We start from the raw sequence: 10,000 nt of genomic DNA, 5'->3' as shown, positions 1-10,000 counted from the left end.
TATAGGGGGGGTATATTCTAGTCCTCTCAACGCAGCCTTCACTGCTGGGTATAACGGTATATTCTATAATATATTTTAATCTAAGATCTATGAATTTTGGGACGAAATTCACATTTTGTTTATATATTTTCGAGCTAATGGAACCGGTGGTGGTTGCTGGAAGGAATAAGAATTAAAGGAAATGTATAAAAATGTATAAAAATATTTTGCTATCATTTTTATTATCATTAGTATCATCATCATTATCGTTATTGTTATGATTACTTTTATTATAACTACTATTATCTATATTGTTAATATCAATAATCATAATCATCATCATCATCATCATTATAATAACAATAATACAAATATCTATATCATTATTTTCATTTTTATCATTTTTAATTATATCATCGTCATTATCATTATTATTACTATTATTAGTAATGGAATTATACTCATTATAATCCTCCTTATTGCGATTGCTGTTATCATAACCATCATTATTGTTATTACTGGTATCATAATCCTCGCTGTTTTTACAATCATTATTTTATCATGATTATAACTATTGCTATTCTTATCATCATTATCATTAACGTAGCGTCTTGTAATATCATAATTATCATTATCATTACCAACGAGATTACTATCATTAGTTTTATTAGGCAGCATTATTATCAACATCATTATGAGAATTATGTGTCAATATCAATTTATCAAGCCCATTTATCCATGATTATCCTCATTATAACTCTACTTCTTTCTATATACTTTCTCTTAACGTGAATAAATGAATGAAGAAGATGGATAAATAGATATATGAATAAATGAACAAAGACATGAGTAGATGGACAGATAGATAAACAAATGAATGAACAGATAAATGGATAGATAATTTTTTTTGGATGAGTGAATAAATAGAAAAATAAATAAATAGTTAAAAAGATAAAGAAATAGATGAATGCACTGAAAAATAAATAGACAAATAGATAAATGAATAAACAAATAAATAAAAGAAAAGATAAATAGATAAATAAACGAATAAGTGAATAACCAGACAGATAAATAGATGAATAAATGAATAAATTAATAAACAGACAGATACATAATGAATAAATAAACAAACAGACAGGTAAATAGACCAATAAATGAATGAACAGACAGATAAAAAGAAGAATAAACGATAAACGAATAAATGAATAAACAGACAGATAAATAGATGAGTAAATTAATAAATAATTGAATAATTCCAACTCTCCTTTTGCACTTGCCTGCCTTTGTGTCAACTCGGCCTTTGTGCAACGGCAAATACCAGCCTTTCTTGCGTTTACATTGCAAGCACCTCGTCCTCTTCTGAACCCCCTTCAACCCCACTATCTCAACCCCAGCAACCTCACAGGTTCAACTCTCGTTATTTTTGCGAATTTGAGGGTCAGCGTATCAATTTTTTTTTTTTTTTTTTTTTGGGGGGGTGGGGGGTTAGATTGTCAACTTTGTGAGAGTTTTAGGTCATTTTATCAGGTTTTTTTTAGATTTTATTTTTAGTTAGCTGATCAACTTTTAGAAGAATTTTGGATTAACTTGTCAACTTTCTAAGAATTTTGAGTCAAGTTATCAACTTTTAGATAACACTGGGTCAATTTATCAATTTTTCAAGAATTTTGTGGTTAACATATCAATCTTTTAAGAACTTTGTGTTAGCTTATCCTTTTTAAAAAGAACTTTGGGTCAACCTATCAATTTTTAAAGAATTTTGGGTCCACTTATCAACTTTTTAAAGAATTTTGGGTCAACTTATCAATTCTTTAAAAATGTTGTCAACTCATCAACTTTTTAAAAGAAATTTGGGTCAACATAGAAACTTTCAAGATATTTAGGTTAACTTAACCACTTTTTTAAATTTTTGGATTACTTCTCAACTTTTTAAGAATCTTGGGTCAACATTTAGAAAAAATATTCTGCGTATTATCAATCACTGTTATATTCTCTTATTGTCGTTCTCTCGTGTTCCACCTTGTTCGTTCTACAATAGAATGGTTATGTTGTGTATTCACTATTTTCACTAGATGTCACCGAGCTTCACTATCCTAATTCAACATGTTTTGAATAATTGATTTAACAAGATCAATCTTATTTCATATTCACCAGTTTCATCATCTGTCGACTCGGTAACATGCGGCATAAAAGTCTAAGTCACTATCCTCACTTTCATCATAGAACCCAAGGTCACTATCCTCATCTTAACCTCATAATCTCACTTCATCAATTTTTATCGTGCGAGCCAACCTCCCCCCCCCCCCCAAAAAAAAAAAAATCACTTTGATGTTCATAACCTCACTTTATCTCGCCTCCCCCGTCCCTCTCTCCTCTTTCCCCTTTCCCCTCATCCCTTTTTCTCCCCTTCCTACTTCCCCTTTTCCCCTCCTCATCTCTTTTTCCTGATTTCTTTTCTCCCTTTCCTCTCTTACTTCTTCCTCTTCCCTGTTCCCATCAACCTTCTTCCCTTCACCCCTTCACCTTTCCTTTATCCCTTCCCCCTTCCTCCCTTCCTTCCCCCTTCCCCCTTCCCCCTTCCTCTCCTCCCCCTTCTTCCCTTCCTATCCCCTTCCTCCCTCCTCCCTTCCTTTTCCCCTTCCTCTCCTCCCTCTTCCTCCCTCCTCCCTTCCTATCCCCTTCCTCCCTCCTCCTCTCCTCTTCCCCCTTCCTCCCCCCCTCTCTTCCTCCCCTCCTCCCTTCCTATCCCCTTCCTCCCTCCCCTTCCCCTCCCTTTCCCCCCACCCCTTCCTCCCCTCACCCTCCTTTCCTCCCCTCCCCTCCCTTCCTCCCCTCCCTTCCTTTCCCCCCACCCCTTCCTCCCCTCCCCTCCCTTCCTCCCCTCCCCTCCCCTCCCTCCCTTCCTCCCCTCCCCTCCTCTTCCCCTTCCTTTCCCCTCCCCCTCCCTTCCTCCCCCCACCCCCACCCCTTTCCAGTGCAGGAGGAGGCTTAATCATCAAACGAAAGATGTTGAAAGTGAATGAAGCATTTAGTCTCCCTGGCGCGGCAGACGGCACACGGAACACAGATGTCGGACTTTTTTCCTTTTCATTTTAATTTTTTTGTTTTTTGGATTTTTTTTTTTTGTTTTCTTGTGTTGTAGATGGTGGTGTCGTTATTGTTGTTGTCATTGTTATCGTTATCGTTCTTTTTATTGTTATTGTTGTCATTATTGCAATTATTATCATCATCATCATTATTATTAGCATTAATATTACCATTGATATCACGGTCATCCTCATTATCGTTATCATTACTTTCATTATCATAGCTAACTTTATTGTTATCTTTACCATTATAATCATCACTATCATTATATTAACAATGCCAATATTACTCCTGCCACTATCACATACCATTGCCATCATCATCACAACCATAATCACCATCAATTTTGTCATCACCATAAAAAACATCAATTTTAACATCATCACCATCCTCATCACCATAAAAAAACATTAATTTTGCCGTCATCCCCATCCTCATCACCATAAAAACCACCAATTTTGTCATCATCACCATAAATACCATCAATGTTGCCACCATCCCCCCCCCCCACCCTTTCATCACCACCATCACCACCATAAAAAAAATCAAACCCGAACACGATGACGTGGTGTAATTAGCACATCACACCGCCGAATACACGGGGGTTGACTTGGTTTAACTAGGCTTAAATTTCTAATTAACCAAAAGCCACGGGCGTGTATTTAACAGCGAGGGAAAGGGGGGAAAAGTTGTGGGTCTTCATTTCTGAAAAGTCGCCTCTTTCTTTCGTGTTATTTTGCGCATATTTTTCGAATGAGGGTACGAGACCGGCATCGAGACGGTTCGTGGTTTTATTATTATTTTTTTTGTTATTATCATTATTATTATTGTTATTATTATTGTTATTATTATTATTATTATTATTATTATCATTATTAACATTATCATTGTTATTATTACCATCATCATCAGCAGCAGCAGCAACAGCACCTTCATCGTCATCATTATCATTATTATCATTATCATCATCATCATCTTTATCATTATTATCATAATATTTTTTTATTGACATTGATATTGTCATTAGCATCATTAGTATTATTGATATTATCATCATTATTACCTTTATTATCACCAGCATCATTATTATCATCATTTTCATTACTGTTATCATTGTTATTACTATTATCATTATCAATTTTATTATCATTACTGTCATATCATTATCACTATCATTGTTATTACATATAGTATCATTATTATCCTAGTTGTTATTATCATCGACATGATTTTGGTCATTATATTATCATCATCATCACTATTACCATTATCATTATTATTGTCATAATCATCATAATTCGTATTATTATTACTATCATCATTATTATAACCATCCCCATAATCATCATTATTATCATCATTAATATTACTATCACAATGATTATAATCAACTTCATCTGTATTATGATTGTGTTCACCCGATCGCAAGTTACGCATGATATCACATTCCAGAAAATATGTAATACATGCGACTGCGGACTTTAAGAGCATTACAACTAAAATCACAGTTAAAAAATATGTGATTTTAAAGTACAAGTTGCTCCATGTTAAAGAACGACACACACACACACACACACACACACACACACACACACACACACACACACACACACACACACACACACACACACACACACACACACACACACACACACACTCACACACACACACACACACACACACACACACACACACAAACACACACACACACACACACGCACACACACACATACACACACACACACACACACACACACACGTACATACATAAAGAAACCATATTATGAATTAATCAGAATCGTATTCTAACTATATATTGGTATCATTATTATTTTACAATTGTTGTTGTTATTATCATTATTGTCATTACTATTGTCAAAACTTATATCATAACCATCATACTTATCATTATTCTTATTATTTTCATCATTGTTATTACAATCGCCATTATTTGTATCCTAATCAAAATGATTATCTTTATCATCATTATCAATATCATTACTATCAATATTGTACTCCTGTTTGTGTTTCGTTCGTTCGTTCTCACGTTCCTCCTCAGTCATTATTTAAGTGAGCTTTAAGTACACTTTACACTGGAATATAGACCGTCAGTTTATGCCCATTTATTATTTACACAGCTATCCGAGGGAGAGGTTAAGGGGTAGAGGGTAGGTAGGAGGAGGAGGAAATGACGATGATAATCATACAGTAAATATTAATGATAGTACTACGTTGTAAATAAGAAAATTTACTACTACTCCTACAATGACATAGCCAACAGCAGCGATAACAACAATAATAATGAAAATGATAAAAGTAATAGCATTATTCTTATTGTTGCTGTTCTTATTGTTATGATTGCCTTTATTATCACTAGCATCATCACGAAGGTTTTTATCGTTATTGTTATTTATCATAAAGCTTATGATAAATGCCATTATTGTCATTATCATAACGCATTTTTATCATGGCTATATTGTATATCTACAGTGCAAGCAAATTACAAAATCAACAAGCTTACAAACATACACGTACAGATACAACACATACATTTGCAGACATATTAAAACGATGTACCGCAAAGGAACAAACACATGCTGTACAATGTCCCCAATCAGATAAAAAGAATGCGCTTTACTGGCCCAACCTGATTTCAAAAGATCCGAAACTCTTTTTAAAATGTGATACCAAGTTCACTGGAACGAGAAGATGAGATTAAGAGCCAATCCAATTTTTAGATCCCTTATGATTGTGGGCTTGCGACAAAAGTCTACGGTGGTCGACGCCACGTTTGACTTACTCTTTCTGCAGCACTGTTGATAGATATTCAGATATTGATTACAAGCAGGGCGAAAGCTGGTACGATTGGCATCACATTTCCAATCAAAGTAATTTACTCTGGTATCACATTAATACGTCTTACCAGTCTCCTTAGGATGACCGTATTCTATCCGGATGCAGCGCCCGTGGCCACCACTCCGCTGATGTCGGCCGCCCTCCTCCTCTTCGCGATTAACGCCCCTAAACCCACTCCACACTGTCTTACGGGAGATGATAATATTGACTGATGATGCCAATTGTGTGTCATTCCTCGGTCTCTCGGAAGCTCTCTTCTCCCACGTCCGCTCGGTCGACCTTCGCACTTTTTCTTTTCTCTCTCTCTCTCTCTCTCTCTCTCTCTCATAAGCTGCTTTAACGCTGCTGCTCTGCTTTTTATCGCTGGTTAATTGTGCCCGTTTTTCTCTCTGTATGTCTGTCTGTTTCTCTTCCTCTCTCTCTGTTTTTTTTTTTAACTTTTCTCTTTCTCTCCCTCCTCTCTCTCTAGCTGTCTATTCTTCTCTCTCTCTCTCTCTCTCTCTCTCTCTCTCTCTCTGTAACCTCCCTCTGATACCTCTTAAGCGCCTCCTTTGCCTGTCCTCTCTTCAATCTATCTTTCTCTCTCTCTTTCTCTTTCTCTCTCTTTCTCTTTCTCTCTTTCTCTTCCTGTAGCCTATGTAACCTCCTTCTTAAGCGCCTCCCTTGCCTGTTCTCATTTCAATCTCCCTCCGTCTCTTCTCCTTCCAATCCCTTCCCTCTCTGACGCGTGGGCGGGGATACCAGACAGGCAATATGAAAGGCGAGATAAAATAAAACATTTCTGTGCTTGAATCGCATGTAGTATCAACTGCGTCACGGAGAGATATTCACATGGAAACATTTACATAACGTGACAAGGTGTATTACGCAATGCTCTGTTTATGTGTTTATTTCGACGCGGCAGCTATGCACTTCCGTCATAAACCGTGAAAATACCAATCGAAAAAAATTAGATTGGTGTGGCCCTGTTATACTACGGCGATCGAACTACCAATCAAAAAGCTGAAATTGGATCTGCATTTTGTTCGGCGAGCGAGGCAGGCTCGACAAGGAGGCTTTGAAACTCGCCTTGTTTGAATAAGATATATCGTGCAAACACCTTAGCGGCTCCTTTCTATCGCTGCGCAGGTCACGTGAGGATCACTCTGTTCTGATAGCATCATTGTCAGTCTTGTGATATCAGGTGATTATGCTTAAGATTACTGTGATTCGTTCCACTTGTTGTGGCAATTCATAACTATGGATTTTTTCTTCTTCAAATAACCAGTATTGTGATTTTACTCACTTTGATCATTTAAAGGGATAGCTCTATGTACAGCTTCGTAAGGTTTGCATATACACACAGTCCTAGAGCATAAAGAACTAAGTGCACATGCCAGTAAAATTACTATGCAACTATTGCTCACTTTTCCAATTGAATTAGCTCACTACATAGATTCGCAAAGCAAGTATCTACACTTCAAGCGCAAAGGACAAAGCGCGCACTCACAAAGAAAGACAGCGAACAAACAAAGCCACGACCTCATGAACAACTCAGCCTCATCCATGTACTTTAAGCTCCCTCCATATCGGACTTACAATTACTGTTTTGTTTGTCTACCTCTCTAGTGCGTTAAGCCGGCGAGGTGGCTTGACGGTGCTGTTTGTCCAAGGGTTCGGGGGATTTATGGGGGTAATGAGTAAGTTCAAGGGGACCGCAGAGGCTATCTTAAGTTGCTCGATTGGAAGACAAACTCGTGACTGTGTACCGTAGGCGATAGCGCGTGTGCCCTGTCACTATAATGGTTCAGTGTCATAATGACAGCGACGGTGGATTGGATTGGTTAGGGATATTCGCCCAAGTCTTCGTGGGATAGAGAGAGAGAGAGAATGAGAAAGAGAGAGAAAGAAAGAAAGAAAGAGAAAAAAAAGAAAGAGAGAGAAAGAAAGAAAGAGAGAGTACTTCCTCTCGGAAACCAACGAAGAACAAAGACCCCGTTTGTTGTTCATTGCAGCTGTTCTGATTTCTCGGTTCGGCCGGAAAATGAAGCGTGCCATGTCTCATTTGTATGGCTGATTTGCATTCCATTCCAGTCCACGGTTAGCATTTATTATTATCGTTATTTAGTTGATTGTTATTGGTATTACGTAGCGCTTACCATTCACGTTGGGTTATTTGTTATTGTTACTTAGTTAGCTGTTAATATTATAATTTAGCGTTATATCATTCAATTAGCTATTATCATTATCTTATTATCATCATTTGATTCGCTGTTATCACCATCATTATTGTTGTTACTCTTACTATCATATTTAATTTCAACTAGCTATCATTATCATTATCTAGCTAGTTGCTAATGTTATCCTTTGATTAGCTGTTATCACCATCATTATTGTTGTTACTCTTACTATCATATTTAATTTCAACTAGCTATCATTATCATTATCTAGCTAGTTGCTAATGTTATCCTTTGATTAGCTGTTATCACCATCATTATTGTTGTTACTCTTACTATCATATTTCATTTCCTTGGCTGGTTAGCTGAGGACAGGCTAGTGAAGCCCGAAGCGGATCTAATTGGCCTGATAGCGTGGCAGTCAAGGCAAACCCTCGGCAACACTCTTCGTCTTTCTTTCTTCAAACAAACTCCTTTTTCTTCGGAAGTTCACAAAGGCAAGGTGGACTCTTCAGCACAATATTCCTGCGACTAAAATGCCATCAGGTTCTCTTTCTCTCTCTCCCTCTCTCTCACTCTCCCTCCCCACCCCCACCCCTCTCTCTCTATCTATCTCTTTCCCTCGCTCCCTCCCTCCCTCTCTCTCCCTACCCCCCTCTCTCTCTCCCACCTTCTCTCTTTCTCTCCCTCCCTCGCTCTTTCGCTCCCTCCCTCCCTCTCTCTCTCTCTCTCTCGCTCCCTTCCCCCCCCCCTCTCTCTCTCTCTTTTCTCTCCTTCCTTCCCTCCCTCTCTATTTCACTCATTCTTCGTGAGCCACTTGAAATTTCCAAGTCGTGTCTCCTTCGGCTCTCTCGCCTCCTCTCTCGCGACGTCCATGACCTCTCCGTCGCTTCGTGTAAGAGTTCGGAAGCGCCATCCAGATTATCTCCTCGCTGCCGTCATTTATATTCTTCTTTTGTGATGCAAGATTTTGTTTTATCCTCCCCCCATCCCCCCTCCCTCGCTCTCCTCCCCTCGTTCCTCTCCCTCCTCCTCAAGTCGTCATATTGGACAGTTTTGCGCAATCGGATAACTTCACAAGCTGCGGTGTTCTCGCGAATGAATTCATGTCGTTGGGACTTGCCTGTTCGTATTGCTTGGGTCGTTGCCAGTTTGCTTTTTTTGTTCTTTTTCTTAACTTGTTTCTTTTTCTTCCTCTCTAACCGAAAGAAGAATAAGATCGTTGGGTTTCTTGTGTGTGCTTCTCTGTGCGTGTTTTTTTTTGTGTGTGTGTCTTTGTGTGTGTATGTGTGTGTGTTTTGTGTGCGTATGTGTTTTGTGTAAGTGCGTTTTGTATGTTTGTATCTGTGTGTGTGTCTATGTGTTTTGTGTGTGTATGTTTAGTATGCATGTGTTTTTTGTGTAAGTGCGTTTTGTGTGTCTGTATCTGTGTGTCTTTGTCCGTGTAAACGTGTGTCTATACGGGTGTAAATGTATTCTTCAGCAGTCCACACACCTCCGAACGGCCTCTTTAATACACACCAAGAAACACACACGCGAAGATAAGCCTCGTGACCCCCTTCCACGCGTCTTAAAGGAGATAAAATTACAATTCACTAAAAGGGAATTTATCTATTTTCAGTCATCTGTCTCTCCGTCGGTCGTTCTGGGAGGGTTTTGCTCATTGGAAGCGAAGGCTATGAATCTACCTCGACTGGATATCTGACATGCACATAAATTGTGTATATATGTATGTATTTGTGTGTGTGTGTGTGTGTGTGTGTGTGTATGTATATATATATATATATATATATATATATATATATATATATATATATATATATATATATATATATATATGTATGTATATATATATATATATATATATATATATATATATATATATATATATATATATATATATATATATATATATATATATA

At 37.6% G+C, this 10,000-nt stretch overlaps 1 long non-coding RNA gene across 2 annotated transcripts in view; it reads right to left on the bottom strand.

Annotated features, from left to right (window-relative positions):
* The window catches only part of LOC138867264 (uncharacterized), a 201,378-nt gene that overhangs the window by 134,382 nt on the left and 56,996 nt on the right, over positions 1–10,000 (bottom strand). The gene's annotated exons all lie outside the window — the stretch shown is intronic.

The sequence above is a fragment of the Penaeus vannamei genome, chromosome 29 (assembly GCF_042767895.1).
Source record: "Penaeus vannamei isolate JL-2024 chromosome 29, ASM4276789v1, whole genome shotgun sequence".
In the NCBI taxonomy this organism is placed as follows: Eukaryota; Metazoa; Arthropoda; class Malacostraca; order Decapoda; family Penaeidae; genus Penaeus; species Penaeus vannamei.
This window is presented reverse-complemented; position numbering and strand designations above follow the sequence as displayed.